The sequence below is a fragment of the Crinia signifera genome, chromosome 2, assembly GCF_055691185.1.
Source record: "Crinia signifera chromosome 2, ASM5569118v1, whole genome shotgun sequence".
Taxonomy (NCBI): Eukaryota; Metazoa; Chordata; class Amphibia; order Anura; family Myobatrachidae; genus Crinia; species Crinia signifera.
This window is the reverse complement of record NC_139218.1, coordinates 219,822,385-219,840,150: the sequence shown is the minus strand read 5'-3', so window position 1 is coordinate 219,840,150 and position 17,766 is coordinate 219,822,385.

Sequence of the window (17,766 nt, the reverse complement as noted above, 5' to 3'; positions counted from 1 at the left end):
ATTCTCAACTCCACGCCGACGTGGATAGTGGGGGTATGAAAAGGTCGGAGGACGCGTCACGCCGCCCCACAATCACCAATGTGTGCAGCTCCAAACAATATATATATAAATAAGCAGAATACATACAGTACCAAAAATGGAGTGCTGTAGCTTAAAACAAAATGTTACACTACATGCTATGCATTAGAAAGCAAGCAACATCTGTTAAATAGGTACAAGTTCAGTTTAAGGCATATTAAAGTGCAAATCTGATTAAAAAGAGCAGAGGGTGCGTCTACTTATCAGAATTTACACACACACACACACACACACACACACACACACACACACACACACACACACACACACAGAGCATCTCTTATGAATACTGCCCAGAATACTATTCTTTTATGGTGCATAAGCAATGAGCACTAGCAATGAATTCTGTTGTATCTGACAAAGAAAGCCCTTGATAAATAGATACATTCATAAATTATATAGAGAGAGATAAATAGATATATAGTTAGCTATATAACCAATAAAAAAGGAACAAACTACTTTTTAAGTTTATCAGTACAGAAGGACAAGATTTACTTACCTGTTTGTGGATCCTCAGTTCAGAAGCTAGTGCAAGGGGTCATGTCCCTTTTAAACCCTCAGAGTTTCACACCTGGGTGCTGGGTGGATTTGATTAATTCAACCTGGGGCTTCCCAGGACATGCTCTTGTGATTTTATACATCACATCACATTTTTGGTCATAACTATCCCTGTGAATGGACACACTCTTCTCTGGGGTAGAACATTAAACTCTCTGCTGTTTTGGCCACAAACTGAATATACATATCATATGTTTGGGATATGGGATAGTGGCAAAGTGTCACATCTTGGGAACAATGCATACAAATGAAGCGCGGCTCATCCTTGCCCGTGCTCGCCAGATTTTTTCACTGGCGAGTGCCGGCAATAGAGACTGGGACGTGCGTGCAGCTCTCACGCACGTGCGTCCCAGTATCACGGCGGCACGGCAGCGTCTCCCTGCCCGTATTTGCTTCAGGGAGATGCTGCCCAATTTGGGTGGGGTCGGGGAGATGAGGGGGGCCAGTGGCGTTGATGAGGGAACCAGCAGGGACCCCCGCCAAGCTCTGGTGCCACGAGGCACATGAGCGTCTCATGCGCGCATGCGACCCTGGCAGTAGCCGGCCGCTGCCGGGGGATGGCGATAGAATCGCCATCCACTGCAAAGATGAGCCACGTTACATCTGTACTATAGATTTGTTATTTGCACCTCACCTACAAAACAGCCTCAGCTATTAGTCTGCTTTTTTTCTATACGCTCCACTGTAATGGACATATAATTCCATAGATTAAAGCATATTCCCTTTAATGTCTCATTCATCTAATGTCGTGCAGTGTGTTTGCCTTTTGTGGTGTCTCAATACACATGTGGTGGAGCCACCCCATAGGAGGTGATACTTTTAGAGTGGCAAAGTAGACAAAAAAACTGTTCTGTCAGGTGATTGTCCCTTGAAACCCATCTCTTTGATATACAGTCAGCAAAAGGTTGACTGCACCATTTGGTTCGAACTGTGGCAGTCCTATGGTAATCTAATTTCCAGCTTCTGTCTCATTCTATTTGCTAATTCTGCCACATACTAAATTAAGCACTTTTTAGCTGTGAATAAATGCCGGGAATGGTTTTGAAAATGCCGCAGTTTTTTAATATCCTCCTCTGAATCAATTGTATGCATTGGTGAATATATATATATATATTGTACACAGGGTAAATAACAGGATAAATAACATTCAGTAAATTAAAGAAATGTTTTCCTTTATTTATTGAAAGATTATATAGCACAGTTTGACAACTGGAAACATCAGCCATAAAACAAACTGCATAATAACAGAACAACAGAGAGGTAGAGGGCCCTGCTCGCGAACTTACAATCTATAGTGCATTAACCCAGCGTGTGTACTCCCTGGCACCTCGGCTTCTGTCAAATTGTTCTTTACAGTTGAACATAGGATTGTTTGGTAAGGTAATCTGCGTGCACTCACCACACTTCGGCCTCTGTCGCTGTCTGCGCTCGCCACACTATATCAAATCAACTCCACGCCGACGTAGATAGTGGGGGTATGAAAAGGTCGGGAGGACGTGGGTCACGCTACGCTCGCCACGCTTCGGGGTGGCGTGGATAGTGGGGTGGGGGGGGCTAAATCTCATTGCATCTCATACAAATGTATAGCAAATTCAAGGGCATCGCACCCTATAAAATCAAATGCGATCGCATTCGATTTTGCAGGCCGATGCAATCACATTGTACGGCCCGTGGGTAAAGAGCAGTGATTAAATTACTTTGTTAAATCACATCGCACGCAAAAAAGCGCAAGCAATTTAACTACGGGGTCGTACGTATGATAATACATAAGTACCAATAAAACATTACACTGCCTTTTACCATTTTAACAATACAAAATAAATAAAAGGAATAATCAATACAGGAACCATGGCAAGCTCTTATTTGTGGATCTACAACAAAAATCTTTCCAAGGCAGCCCCACCATGTTGCAACAATAGTTAACCGCAAAAAAGACATTTGCTTGGAAGAAAGGCTCCAGTTCACTGAACTAAACAGACATTTGTTTAGAAAAAAAAAAAAAAGCCAGGCACTGCCCGCCTACTTCTGTGACATCAGAAGTTGGACAGAAGTTGGCTGAACTAAAAAAAAAAAAAAAAAGTTTACTGGTTGGAAGAAAAGTTGGTTAGATGTGTGGGGAACTGTTTTAGTTGGACTGTCAAGTTGGTTGGTTGGAGGTTTGAAGGGTTTTAAAAAAGTTGGTCAGAAGTTGGTCTGATGTGTGGCCAGCATTAGACATACACCAATGATATGCATAATTCAGCAGCTTTCCAAACAGACCACATAGAACAAGACATAAAAAACTACCGACATATCCTACCATTCGATATACAAAAGTTGTCAACATCCCAAAAGACATGTACCCCACCACTCCCACCCTAACCCACCCTGTATAACCTCGAGACCAGAGGAATACCTAACTCCCTTCTAATAGTAACTAAACTTACTAACCCTTTAGGGGACTCAGGGAGCAATCTCCCACCGCTGTCGGTAACATTCCTGCACTCCCCCGATAGATTATATTTACTTATTTCCCTGGTGAAAAAAATAAAATAAATAAACGAATTAAATAAACCCTCAGTTATCTTCCCATATTCTTCAATTTCAATGGCCTTTTTGACCTTAACTTTGTCTTGTATATTCCCAAAACTGACATATTATGACACTCAAAAATGTGAATATAAAGGATAGTAAGTGAAGACGGAGAAGAAGATAAAGCACACTGCGATTAGCCTTATTAGGCCGTATATCGGATTAAGTCTCCTATATTACATCTCCCAGAATATGAATCTGGCATAGAGACTCTGTTCAACCGCAATACTGACTGTGTATACACACAGACTAGCATATATATTATAACACTCAAAAATGTGAATATAAAGGATAGTAAGTGAAGACGGAGAAGAAAATAAAGCACACTGCGATTAGCCTCATTAGGCCATATGTCGGATTGAGTCTCCTACAGTACATCCTCCAGACTATAAATCTGGCATAAGGACTGTGTTCAGCCACAATACTGACTGTGTATTCACACAAACTAGCATATATATTATAACACTCAAAAATGTGAATAAAAAGGATAGTAAGTGAAGACGGAGAAGAGGATAAAGCACACTGCGATTAGCCTTGTTAGGCCATATATCAGATTAAGTCTTCTATATTACATCTCCCAGACTTTAGATCTGGCATAAAGACTGTGTTCAACCACAATACTGACTGTGTATACAAACTAGCATATATATTATACCACTCAAAAATGTGAATATAAAGAAGAGTAAGTGAAGACGGAGGAGAGGATAAAGCACACTGTGATTAGCCTTATTAGGCCATATATCGGATTGAGTCTCCTCTGTTGTATCTCTCAGACTATAGATCTGGCATAGAGACTGTATTCAACTACAATCCTGACTGTGTATACACGCAACTGACATATATATTATAACACTCAAAAAATATGAATATAAAGGATAGTAAGTGAAGACGGAGAGGAAAATAAAGCACACTACGATTAGCCTTGTTAGGCCATATATAGGTTCAAATCTCCTGTCTTGAATCTCCCAAACTATAGATTGGCGAAAAGACTGTGTTCAAAGACAATCCGAACTGTATATCTACACAAGACACTAAAAAAATTGAATATATAGAGTAAGATAGGAAGGGGGAAAAGAGGGAAAAAAAAAACACTTTGTTCGGCCTTTCTGGGCCTCTCATGGGCCATCCGAGTGAGATATATACATACATACATATAAATAATTAATAAGGAGAGAGAAAGAGAAAAATAAATAAAATAAAATTACAAAAAAAAAAACCCCAATGGTAATAGGAATTCTGTTATCCCCTATAATGGTGCTGCACTCAGCACTGTACACGGAGTCGAGTCTCCACCCATTTTTCGGCTTCTGCTGCACTGGTAAAGAAGTGAGTTGAGTTCTCATAAATAATTCTCAGTCTCGCAGGAAACTGCATCGAGTATTGTATGTTTTTATCTCGCAACTTGCGTTTAACCTGCGTGAAACTGGCGCGATTCTTCTGTACCTCAATGGCAAAATCGGGGTATAGAGATACTGGATGATTATCGTACAGTAGCACGCCTTTCAGGCGAGCCTGGCGTAGCACAGTGTCTCTGTCTTTAAAATGCAGCAAACGAGCAATTAGAGTTCTTGTGGGAGCACCAGGTTTAGGCGCTCCTCCCGGTATTCTGTGCGCCCGTTCCACAGCAAACTGATGAGAAAACACTTCCTTAGTGAATAACTGTGTCAGCCATCCTTCCACAAATTTTCCTGGATCCGTTCCTTCAGCACGTTCTGGGAGGCCTACTATGCGTATATTATTCCGCCGCAGTCTTCCCTCCATGTCTGAAAGCTTAGTTTGGATAGTCCCCACTTGAATAGAGAGCTCTTCAACTTTCCTTGTTAGAGGAGAAGCAGCATCTTCCAGCTGTGATATACGGTTTTCCGTTTCAGTTACTCTTTCCCGCATTTTTTGCATATCTTGTCTGAGTAAAGAAACGTCTATCTGTACTTGACCAATTTTTTCCGTGACCCTTTGTTCTGATTCAACTATTGCTTGTATTATTTGCTGTGTAGATTGAGCTGGCTCGTTAATGGAGCTATCTATTTCGCCGTGTGGAGATGGTGAATTTGGGACACTTTGTACATTGGTTCTGGAAGACTGCGTGTTACGTGAATATTTTTCTAACTTTTCCCCATTACTCAGTTGTTGCACCAAACAGAGTCCAGAGGAGAAAGAGCTGCTTATATGCTTTATGAGACAAACAGTGCAGTTTGTAATTGTATTCCCCTTAAATTCCCCTGCTCACTTTAACTGCTCAACTGATCAGATGCGGCAGATTTAGAGATAAAAAGTCAGTCACTTATTTTACAGATAGCAAGGGTAAAAGGAGTCCCAAAGCACTTTTAGGCAAGCCTTACCCCATTCAGGGACTGAAGTTTTGTATATCCCACTTTGCTTTAACTTCTTATACTCTCCCTTCACAGGCACCTTTGTATCGCAATTACCCACTTACTTGGGAGATAAGGGGAGACACCTTTACAGCAGTCAACTGCTTCAACAGAAAGAGAAAGGGTACCTCTTGCAGCGCTGTCACTGGGCTCTCAATTGCCGGGGGGAGAGAAGATCTTGTTTAAGGTAGGCACACACACAGCCTGCCGCACTACCGCCGGGTGCTCTATATCGCCGGGGGATGAGAAATCCTTTGCAGCCGTCACCCTGTTTGCTGCTGCTGCTGGCGCGTCTCTCCTTTCCAGCGCCGGGGGATAGGAGAGGTAGTCGAGCCGCCACCGGACTCCCTGTATTGCCGGAGGAAAGAAGAAGTCCTCTGCGGCTGGCACCCTTTTTACTATTGCTGGAGCGGGAGAGGAGGAATCTCCGTTTACTTGTATGCGGTAGTCACACCGCCTGCCTCACCGCCGCCGGACACTCTGTATTGTCGGGGAGAGAAGGGAGTCCTCTACGGCCGTCCCACCGTTTACAGCGCTGCTGCTGGAGCGTCCCAGCTTTGCAATGCCTCGCTCAGAAGCCCAGTATACACCCCCGGTGCTCAGCTCCCACCAGGCTGCCAATCGCTCACGATACACTGGCCACCAGGAGATTTACCTTGGGCAGGTAAGGGGGAAAAAAAAGTCTTTGCTAACCCAGCTTATCAACCATTCGTGGGGGTTTTCACCAGGGAATTATCAGCATAATTTTTAGGATCTATGGAGGGAGTTGCAGCGTGCTGCTGCTACTCCATGCTACTCCAAGCCACACCCCCCACCTGACATTTTCAGTCAGTTTATCCTCTTACTAGTACCCTGACTCAGTTGGGACTTTGTGTCACCACGAAAGACCAGGTGGCATCTGAGTACAGGGTGGAGCTAGTCTGCCATGGAAAGGCAGCTACTAGTGGCGAAGTCTAAGACCAGCACAAGTGCCAGCCGACTCAGGGTATAGTGGGAGAGTCAGGGTCAGGCTCAGGTGCTGCTGTGGCTTCACCATCTCAGCCACAGAAGCACAAATCAGGCTGTAATCACCATTAAGCCTGAGTACACCCCAGATTATCCTAACAAATACAAAATGGGTAGTTTGGTGTTGTAGAAATGTAAAAACATAAGGAGGGAAATTTATAGGAGTTTAAATAGGTAAAGAAGATGAGGGAGGACACTCAGTTTAACAAAATGTATTCTACCTATCCAAGAGATTTAATAGGTACTGTTAGGAACCATTAGTGTGGTTCAGTTCTGTTTTGTGTTCTGTTTAGTTTGTGTTTGGCATTTGACTCTTTGGTGGCCTCCAGTGGTCAGTCTGTGCCATTGCAGCTCAAATCTTCTGGAGACTTGATTTATTCACAAGGCTGATTGATAATGAGCTAATTATTCCTGCTGGCAGGTTGGCTGGAGATGTCACAGGTGTGCTAATCACCTGAGTCCTTCTTAAGGCATTCTCCTCAGCAATGCTGAGCCGGTGATAGCTTCCTGTTTCCTGGTTTGCAATTTCCTGGTCTGGATTGTCTTGTTCTGTCTCTGGTCCTGCTGCAGTGTGGGTCCAGTCATCATGTGCCTTATGCAGGATTCTTCCTGGGACGTGCTGCTGCTACCTTTCCTGCATGAGCATGCTGACTCTCAAGCATCTGGGAACCACTACCTTCCATCTTATGCCCGGTGTCATGAGTAGTCTTAGGCTACGGTTAGGTTGCACTGTGGTGCATGTCAGTTGCTCAAGAGGAGGTTGGGCATTATTCCTCCAGTTTATTTATGTGATGTTGTTCCCCTTTAAGTTGTGCTAGGAACAACTTGTCTGTGTGCGACAAGGTCGCCTGGTGTTTGGTTGCGACAGGGTCGGTTGACTGTTGATTTGGTTGCAACGGAGTCACAGTATTTTCATTATTATTTTCCATACTTGTGTCTCTTCAGGGACTTGTACTTCTGTATTATCCTCTTTAGTCGGGGTTATTAGTTTAGTCAGATTATCCTCTTGGACATATCCTTGGCGGTCATCGTGGGCTTGTCACCACCTAACACCTGGCTGCACCGGAGCTTGGGCGGGCCTAACTCGCCCTTTCAGCCGTGGCGGCTACAGGCGAAGCCTAGCATCCCGCAGTCCACGACCACCTGTCAGGGAGGGCCAATAGAGTGAGGTTAGAGGCAGCGCCACCATACAGTTTGGGGGAAGTTCAGTTACCTCAGTTTCTCCCCGGATCGTAACAGGTACACCATTCAAGGAGTGCCTCTGGGACATAAAAATCAAGAACCAAAACCAAAGTTGTGTCCACATTTATTTTGTAACCAGCATATTGAGAGTAAAGACGTACAATATTTTCGAAAGGAGAGATGGTAGGGATCGGGTCAGGTCTGTTAGAGAGATTAAAACGTTGTCGGCATACAGTGCAATTTTATGTTCTGAGGGGCCTGTATGAATTCCATGGATATTGTTATTGTTATATATCCTTAAAAACTAGGGGCTTTTGCAAAAAGTTTGTAATACTGAGCTGTGAATCTGTCAGGGTCTGAGGTGAAAGTGGTGATCTAGGAGTATATAGCAGCTATTGTCTCCTCCTTTGAAATACAAACAGTAAGTGCATTCGGTGAGAGTAGGCAAGGGTTTATTGGACGTAGTAGTGTAATTCGTTTGACTCCAGCAAAAGATGAAAAAGAGGAATTCCTCAGTCATTATTTTGGGATTATAAATGAGAGAATCCAGTCTCTGGGAATATAATTTGTCTGCAACATGGCACCTTTGAGTGTTTCTTTGGATTATTGATCATACAAGTAGAGTAACATTGTTGATATAGTTGCTCTGGGCAACCACCAGGCAGTTGTGTAATGTTGCCCCAAGTTAAAGATGTCCAAACTAAGGATATTTTACAAAAAAAGTGGTCTGTTTCCAGCTTTATCAGGGTAAGATTTATGCAAATTAGGCAGTTTGGTTAATTGGATGTAGGGCATATCTCAATGTTGGGAAGCATACTACTGAATACATTTATTTAAATGGATTGTGAGTACTAATATATGGCCACAAATCTCTAGAACTTCAGTTTGTAAAGATAACTGCTACTTGGGGTTACAGAGGCTCCCTTAACCACTTACCTGGCATGTTTCCATGGGATGCGGTTGCAGCCAGCTGGGCTTCTTCTGTCCTGGTCATCTCCTGTCTGTTATAAAGGAAATTTGTTCTGCATATGTGGTGATGCCAGACACACAATAGTCATATTTTTTTAGTTTGACATCTGAATATAATTTAAAAAAATATATTGTAAGCATAATTACATTTAAAATATGACGATTAGACATTGAAGACTATAAATATGCTAGGGAATAGATTATATTTAGGTATTTATTATGCAAATATTTAGTTATTACAGATATTATTTAAATAGGTAATTATTAGTATTCCGAACCCATCATTCTGTTACCCTCCCCTCTCTTCGTTGGCTTGGGCTTGGAGATGAAGAGGGCAGCATAAATGTTGAGGGAAAGCTGCTGGTAGGGGTACATTGGCTCTGGGTACTAACAGGAGGGAAGTGTCTGTCTCCCTCATCTCTGTCTGCCTCCCAGTCTGTCTTATGCTCTCCCATCTCTGTTCCCCTTCCATCGTGCTCTCACATTGGTTCTTCCCCCACTGAACCCCAGAGAGGAGCCACTGAGGCATTATCTCCAAGAACTGACAGAAGGAAAACTTCCGTGCATCAAACAGTATATACACATAGTGGTGGCCACATCTCTAGATGCTACAACTCTGCATGCAGGAAATATTGGCATTTTCCAACCCCAATTATTTGGAGTAAAGTTTGCCCAATTTACTTCCAACTCTAAATCATCCTATAGTGCATTACCTCTACATTTCAATTAGGTCCTCTGTAATTGGCTAAATGTTGATTACATCTCCACCTACAACATTGTCAAATTGCAAGCAGAAAAAAATAATGATACATAGGAGCTCACACCTCAGAGGAACATGGCTACAAATGCATTGATTTCTTACACAATGGTGTCAATGTACAGCAAATCAAATTCCACATTTTCTATGGTTATGATGACATTAATGTTTTATGAAAACATTGCACATTTGCACTTCATATTTGAAACAATAGTGCGATTTTATTGATCAAAAGTTTAAATCAAGGTCAGTGAATGTGTAGAGTTGGCACAAGCAATATATTAAGCTATATGTTTAATGTAGCAAACTGGTTCTAATATTTATACAGTTTCACAATGTTAAAGCACAGTTAATACCACAAATGGTTGTCATAACACAATGACTGTTATTTTAATATATATGGAAGATGAACTATAGTTTTTAGATATGGCCTACATGTGCTTGTGTCCTTGAGGAATGAGGGGATAATTGGAGACAGTAAATCTTGTTTTCATTCTCCTTTCCTCAATACTCTGTCTTTATTGTCCCGGTTAGAACCATATATGTAAGTAAACTCAATTGGTACTGACAACTCTATAAGAACTATTGATGCAATGGTCCCTGTGGTAAAGTCTTGCCCTTTACCAGCCAGATGTAAGATTAACAATGCAAGTCTACATTAATCCTCTTGGCTTCACTTTATTGTTGTTGCTAGAAGAAAAATTCCACTTCAGCAAAATTTTAGCTGTCTTCAAGAGCTGTCCACTAAATCATTACAAATTAGTCAATCAGTTCACACACTCCGGCACTCGGTACCAAAGGTTTCAACACCAGGGCTATCATATTTAGCTCTTTGTAAAGGAATGATCAGTCAGCTATTTATCAACATTTCTCTGGTATAATTAGGGCCAGAAAATTAATGATGAGTGTGTGAGTGCATGGCTAGTCCAAGTCCCTTTTTAAAGCAAATAGAGAGGAATGCCCATTGCCAACAGAGCATATTATGGTCAGCAGTGGAATTCTTAAGTTTATGTTCTAAATGCATAAATTATACAGAAAATTGTTTAATTTGATACATATTTAACTGAAATGTATTTAAAAGATGATTTGCAGGTGTAGGAGCGTGGCCTGGAGTGACGGAGGAAGACCTGTTGCTGGCTCTCCCGCCTAAGATCCTGATGATATATCCTTTTCGGGGAGCGCTACCTCTCCCCTCTAGGACATAAAGCATGGGTAACTGTCCCCTGCAGCACCTCAGCAAAGTTTACCTTCTGTCCCTGTCTACCTGCGGCCTGGCGATCTCCGTGGTGGGCCCTATGCACCATTTGCTGTTGATGGGAGCTGTGCTGAGCAAGTGTACAGTATCCCCTCGACTGGTCAGCGTGGCTTTTTTGCTCTTTTCATGCCTGGCTGTGCCATTTGCTGAACTGGACGGGTCCTTCCCGGTTGCTTTTTGCTACTTTGCACGTGTGTTCCAGTATCTGGGGTGTCCGCGGCCATCTTGGAGTCTCCTGCCTCAGTGTCCCTAAACAGAGTACAAGGTGTGTCTAAAGCTGTGGCTTAAACTGCTCCTTTCTGGTCTCCTTTAGCCTCAAGCCTGATAATTGGTGGTCTGCATCCTTCCTGCCGCTTGTCTCCTCTGGATACTCAGAGGGCTCCTGCCTTCATCATGGATGTTTCACAACTGCTTAAGGTTATTCAGGCCTCGACTCAGAGATTCCTTCATGCACTTGAGGTGGATCATCTGGATGCATTTTCCCTGCCTTTTGTGGAAGCGGCTGGTGCTGCCATTTCTGCCTGTTGGGGACAGGTCATTCATATATATCCTGGGTAAGTGCTTTTGGATGCACCTTCCATTCTTTGCACCATTGTGAACAGTGCTGCCGGAGATGATAATATTTTGCCTACTCACTGAGATATTGTGGTTTCTGCAATTCCTACAGGCTTGTATGAGAACACACTTTTTCCTATATGCACCCAATTGACATTCAAAGTTAGCACTGAGGTTACCATATCTCACAGTGAAAACCTTACAACTTATACAAATCCTGTGCTTATGTATAATGTAAGCCTTTACCTATCTATGACCAGACTTCAGGTTTATTGTTATTATATCATTGACTGTTGTTGAAAATTACTATATCCTGTTTGTTTCTGTATGACGCCGAAATTTATGTTTGTAGTAAACCTGCTATACATAGTTCTGGTGGGAGAGCCAGTTACACCCTAGTTTGGGGTCAATAGTTTTTTGTCCCTGTAGATAGGTGGGTGGGTTAAGATAGTTAGTTTAGCTACTGGGGTAGAGGCAAGAAGTTCTAGGATCCAGGTATGCCTGAGTTGGGGGTAGGTTATACAGAGTGGGGGTTTTGGGTATGTTTGCTTTGGGTAGTTTAGGTTTGTTTTATTTTATTTTTTTTGTATCCTTTAAAAAAAATTGACAGGTTGATAATAGCACTCTTTTCTGTTGGTGAACTTTAACTGGGCGTGTAGATTTCCTGTGTTAAATTTTTGTTATGCATCTTACTGCATGTGTTATATCTTAATATCTGCCCCTGTTCTTCCATCTTTCGATATACCCAAATGGCGCCTTTGTGTAGTTGCTGAGGTATTCCGAGAAGCAGGGGATAGTGTATACATATCCATTCACATTATGTGCCCTTTATACATACATGCTGTTACAAATATTGGACTGAACATATCCTATAATTGTGCAACCTGTCTGCTGTACACTACAGAGTTCTATTTCTTTTGTTTTCTTTTACTCTTATGTTATGTTAGTATTTTTTGTTTCTTTTTGCAAAAATCAATAAAAATGATTGAATAAAAAAAATGATTTGCAAGTGTATCTGGGGGTCATTGTTGCAGTGGTAAATGATTATGGTAAATGGTGTTTAGGGCTAATGTTCCTTTCATAAACTACAATATTTGAAACCACATTTAATGGCAGCTTCTGGTTGTAGAACTTTGATTGGCATAATATGACAATGTGGAATTCAGGCATATTTTTTATGTATATCCAGAAAAAGACAAAACGTGTAATTAGAGGGAATAAACTATATACTGAGTGAATAGAATGTGCTAAATAGATCATTAAATGGCAATTCTACCAAAAACACGCTATGTAAACATTCAATGAATCCCAGATTTTTTTAATAAAAAAATATCTTTTTATTTAAGCATCACACCACATACATCAAATATATCAAATTTAGATTATAATAAACAATTTCATGTCCCCCATTGCTTGTAGCATTAATAATCATAAACATACTGTAAGTGTTCCCTATTTACATGTTACCTTAACACATTGAGTATACAGTTACCATCAGGACATAGTCAAACAATTATAAAAATATGCCACCTACCAGGGATTAGAAAAGTCTAAAGGAGCCAAGGTGTCATAGAGAGTGTGATCATTAAGTACTATAGGGGATTTCCTAGCAACAATTTACCTTCATACCATTCTGTATTCTTGAGGGAGTCTTTGATTTTTTGAATGTCATCTGGAAGAGTAATTACATAGCTTCCTCAAGAATCCCAAAATTTGAAGACCACTACTCTAAAGTAGAGATGTGCGGATTCAGTTTTACACAGATTTACACCAGGGGCCAAATGTAATAGGGTGAGAGTTTCAGAAAGTGAGCAATCAATTACACTGCAAAACCAGGTTGATTTTGCCATGTAGTTGATTGCTGCTTAAAAAAACATGGGAAAACTCTCCCAAAATCTCTCACTTTCTGAAACTCTCACCCTATTACATTTGAACCCAGGTCTCAAAGCAGGATCTTATTGTCTGTTAGCTGTCACATGTGTTGGATAGTCAATAAGATCCCACTTTGAGTAAATCCAGATAAAACCACTCACATCTCTTATCTAAACTTGTTGACAGTCACTCCTTCTGGAATATATTATGTTCCTTTAAAAAGAGTTAGGGAGGATGGATGGGGAAGGATCCAATATACAGACTTTGGTGACCTTCTGATTGCCAAGGACAATTTCCATCGCCCACTTCGTATTGAAAGGCAATTTTTTACTAGATGTTCTTTTGAACAGCATTGAATTTGCATCACGAAACTGTGTATCAGTGGCAGGAGAGCTTTAAAAGAGGAGGAGACCTGTGTACACCCTTCTCCATTCAGGCCCCCTCCTCTCTGCTAGCAGCAGCACTGTGCCGCCATCAAGTTGGTGAGCAGGAACAGCTGTCCTGGACCTAGCCACTCTGACAGAGCGTGAAGGGCACGGGCCACTCATTTCGCCCACCGCACCCCTACTGCTGAGCTGCTCCCACTGAAGCCCACTGCTCCCGGATCGCAGGCTACTCTTTCACCTAGAGACGCTGGTGGCCATTTAAAATGCGGCACCATCTTGTGAGCCAATCAGAGCTTGCAAACCAACAGCCACACTGATTGGCTGCCGGGCCGTGAGCCCCAATTGTCTTACAAGTCGATGCCAGCATCCGGAGGTTGAGGAGAAGACTGCATTCTGGTAGCAGTAGGATTCAGTGGGCAGCAGAAGGGCGGTGGGGTGTGGGATAGCCTGCGCTTCGCTCCCCTCCAAGTGACCAGTAGAGCTGGGCCGGGCAGTAAGTTAGGAGGGGGGGACTAGAAATCAGTCACGGGCCCCACAATTTCTAGTGGCAACCCTAGTGCTGCCTAGCACAATAGAGTCTAAGCACTCAGACGCTATTGTGCATGTGCAGACCTATGGAGACAAGGCATAGCGATGTACCGAAATCACCCCATTTGTACGGGGCTTTAGGCTAATGTACTAAATAAAGTGAAAAATGTGAAAAGTGTCTGCTTTGTACTGCATGAATATAAGGTAATAGCAAATGTTTTCCCAAAATTGTGAATTGCCCTTTACAGTAAATTGTATAGCTTTAGTGGATCATTCCACATAGTAAAGTCTGCAAACTTGAAAAACAGCCAAGTGTTAGAAAATATTTTAGAGGGAAATACTTTTCTCAAAGTGGATAACAATAGATCCAATATACACTGATTGAAGTCCAGGCTTGCAGCCCTGTTCGTTCATTTAACCATCCCAGGTGTTTGTTAAGTAGGAAGTAATTCTGAGGTTGTGATGAGAGAAGCTTTTTACCAGAAATCGTCAGCCAAGCCCAGCGCAGAATACTTTTTATGCCAAACGCTGTTGTGCTTTAGCTATAAAGCATTGTTGTGGCTGCTTTATATCACAGTTTAAGTCATACATTTATAGAATCTCAGTTAAGCCTTTTGTAGAGTGAATATTAAACACAAGGTTTAGAGTAACAATACATTTGTTTATAGTTTTGGGTGGGATTGCAACCTTTTCGCACTTTCCTGTGCCTTAGCTTGTAAAAGGTATTATGTAAAGTCATTCGGAGTAAAACACTTTATTCTGGTTTTAGCAAATTATGTAGAGAAGTTTAGCCTACAGTCTTACGGCAACACATTTTATACAAAGGAAACATTTAGGTGTATTGTATAAAAAATTCCTTGAGTGTTGCCTAATGGATTCTGCAAGGAATTTAATCTTATTTACACTCTCAATACACTTCTTTTGAAGCACTCGGTCATTTAAACAAATTGTTTAAAAGATACTCCGGTTGCTACGTATTCTAAGGCTGGGAAGGTGCTTATGTGTCAGTATTTGTTAGGATTTTAAGGACGTAAGTAAGAACATTCTCAAATGCAACTGCATCTATATTAGCATCTGTACCTCGGTGCAGGCTCCCCAAATGCACTAAACATTCTTGATAGAATGAAATGAGTTCCAAAAAAAAAATCAGAACACAGCAGAAAAGTTGCTGCAACGCTAGTTAATGTTATTAGAAGTTTTATAGTGTTGGGCCCAGTTATTGTACATGCATTTTACAAGCATTAAAGAAGCTAATGTTAGTTGTTCTGAGGTTTTTTTTTGAAGGTCAACCATTTAGAACAAGTCACCCATACACATTATACTGCCATACGTTTAATGTCTCCCCTCTGGGATATCTGCAATGGGAGGTCCAAGGGGCAGCTGCAGGGTGTGGATATGTTGTGTGCATCAACCTGGCAGGGGGTACTGCATTACTGTTAGTTCAGGAACCATGTTGTATGTTTTCGTAGTAACCATTACTATCCAGACTACAAAAAGTCTCCTGGCATAAAACTGGGATAATGCTAGCAGACTTTACTACAATTGATTATTTTTCACATTTATGATGAAGGATTTAAGGAATACCTAACTACACGGACGAAACATTTATTTACATCTAAGCTGGCAGGTGTGTAAAATAGACCACTAGGAACCCTGGCCCTGCCTGCATCAGCATTCATTCTTCCCTGTATTGTGCAGAGGGTATTCATTTTCTTTTAACTACAATTTCAATGTATTTCTTTCTTTTTTTTAAATAAGTAAAACAACTACCCAACCTTTACTTCAATTTATGCAGCCTAACTATCTGCTCCCGCTTTAAAGATCAAAGAACATTCCATAATATTTATATTGGTCTACTGTCTATCTCTTAAGGTGCCCATACATGTTACAATTATTGTATCCAATATTGTATAAAATATTGATTCTCGGTTTTGCGATGAGATGAGATCTAGTACAAAAAGTATGTGCAGCACATACTTTTTGTACTAGGTCTCATCTCATCGCAAAACCGAGATTCGATGAGATGCAATATTGTATACAATAATTGTAACGTATATGGGCACCTTTAGAGTGAGTATAAATTCTATATGTCTTTATAACAATAACCATTAACTGTAGGAAATACTGCTCTGTATGTACCACTGGCTGCGTTCGGTACATGCATATGTCAGCATCTAGAAAGATTTCGTCCATTGCAAAAGAAAACACATGACTGAACTTATCTCTAGATCAGGCAGGTAAAAACTTATTGGATAAACTAGTCAGAGAATGAATCTCTGGTTTATTTTCCTTGATTCCTTTGTCAGAAATATGTATGTAGTGAATGTGTCGACAATGTAACTCACACTTGTCTTGGAGCACATTCCTAAGGACAAACAAATTTACTGACAAAAATTTCACTATATGTATTTTATTTGTGCAAAGATGTGAGTGGGCGATGAATGATCCTTCCATCTAACATGCCAAATTACTAGGAAAGTTTCATACACTCGTCCCAAAAAGATTTTATAGACATACAATGAATTAAGTCTCCTTACTTAAGTTTAACAGTAATGCATAGTACAGGTTGCGTATCCCTTATCCAAAATGCTCGGGACCAGAAGCATTTTGGATAACGGATTATTGCGAATTTGGGAATATTTTTATATTTCAATAATGTTTCCTGAAGTATCTTGCATTATGTTGTATAAAAACATCAAACACATGAAAGGAACACAAATATATTTTATTTGTGCATGAAACAAGGTTTTAAAACATGAAACAAAGTTTGTGTACTATCGTATCTACTGAATTTCAATGCCAAGCAATCATTTTCTTGCACATATTAAGTGCCAGTTACATGTCTTGTCCCCAGTAGTGCCAGTTACAGTACATATCATGTCCTCAATATTGGCAATTACATATGTTCCCAGTAGGTTTTTAGCAAGTACATTCTGGAAACTATGGTTTTCGGATATCTAGATAAGGGATACTCAGCCTGTATTACAATAGTACAAACATTGAACATATGTAAGAAAACATTATAAAACAGTTTATATATGCAACAGCTATTGCATACATTATTTTTAGATAGAAGATAACAATATGTTGCAAGGATCAGGTTATGTTCATATAATGACAGACCCAGCGTCCAGATATAAACCACTCTCTGGAGCAGATCTCTACAAAGGTTACTGTTCTCCATCACAATAAGCAGTTCTAGGGTGATACCTGTTATAATCATCCAGGCTTTAGATCTTGTGACTATTAGTCCTATTAGTAACCTGTGTGCAAATCTTATCTCCTGTGATTTTTATACCTATGTGCAACCCATAACTACTGTACCTCTTCCTCCTAAAAGTCTTCAAACCATTTACTAATCTAGATGTTTAAATGTCAATACATTTTTTGTAACTATGCTGTGATTTGCTATAATTCTTCACAAATCCTCTGTAAAAGATTGCCAGCATGGCCCTCTTACCTCTCTTAAGGCACCTATGACATTATTCTGATTGACCTTTTACACTAACTTAATAATACAGTATGTTACCCTAGAAATAAATCACACGGACACATCTTATAACATAAACACACTGACAACAACTGCATAAGTTAAAAGGTCTACTAACTGGTATGACCAGGCGCCAGCCACTGGAGGGCGGCCACTTGGAGCAACCCCCCCCCCCCCCATCAGGTGAGCGT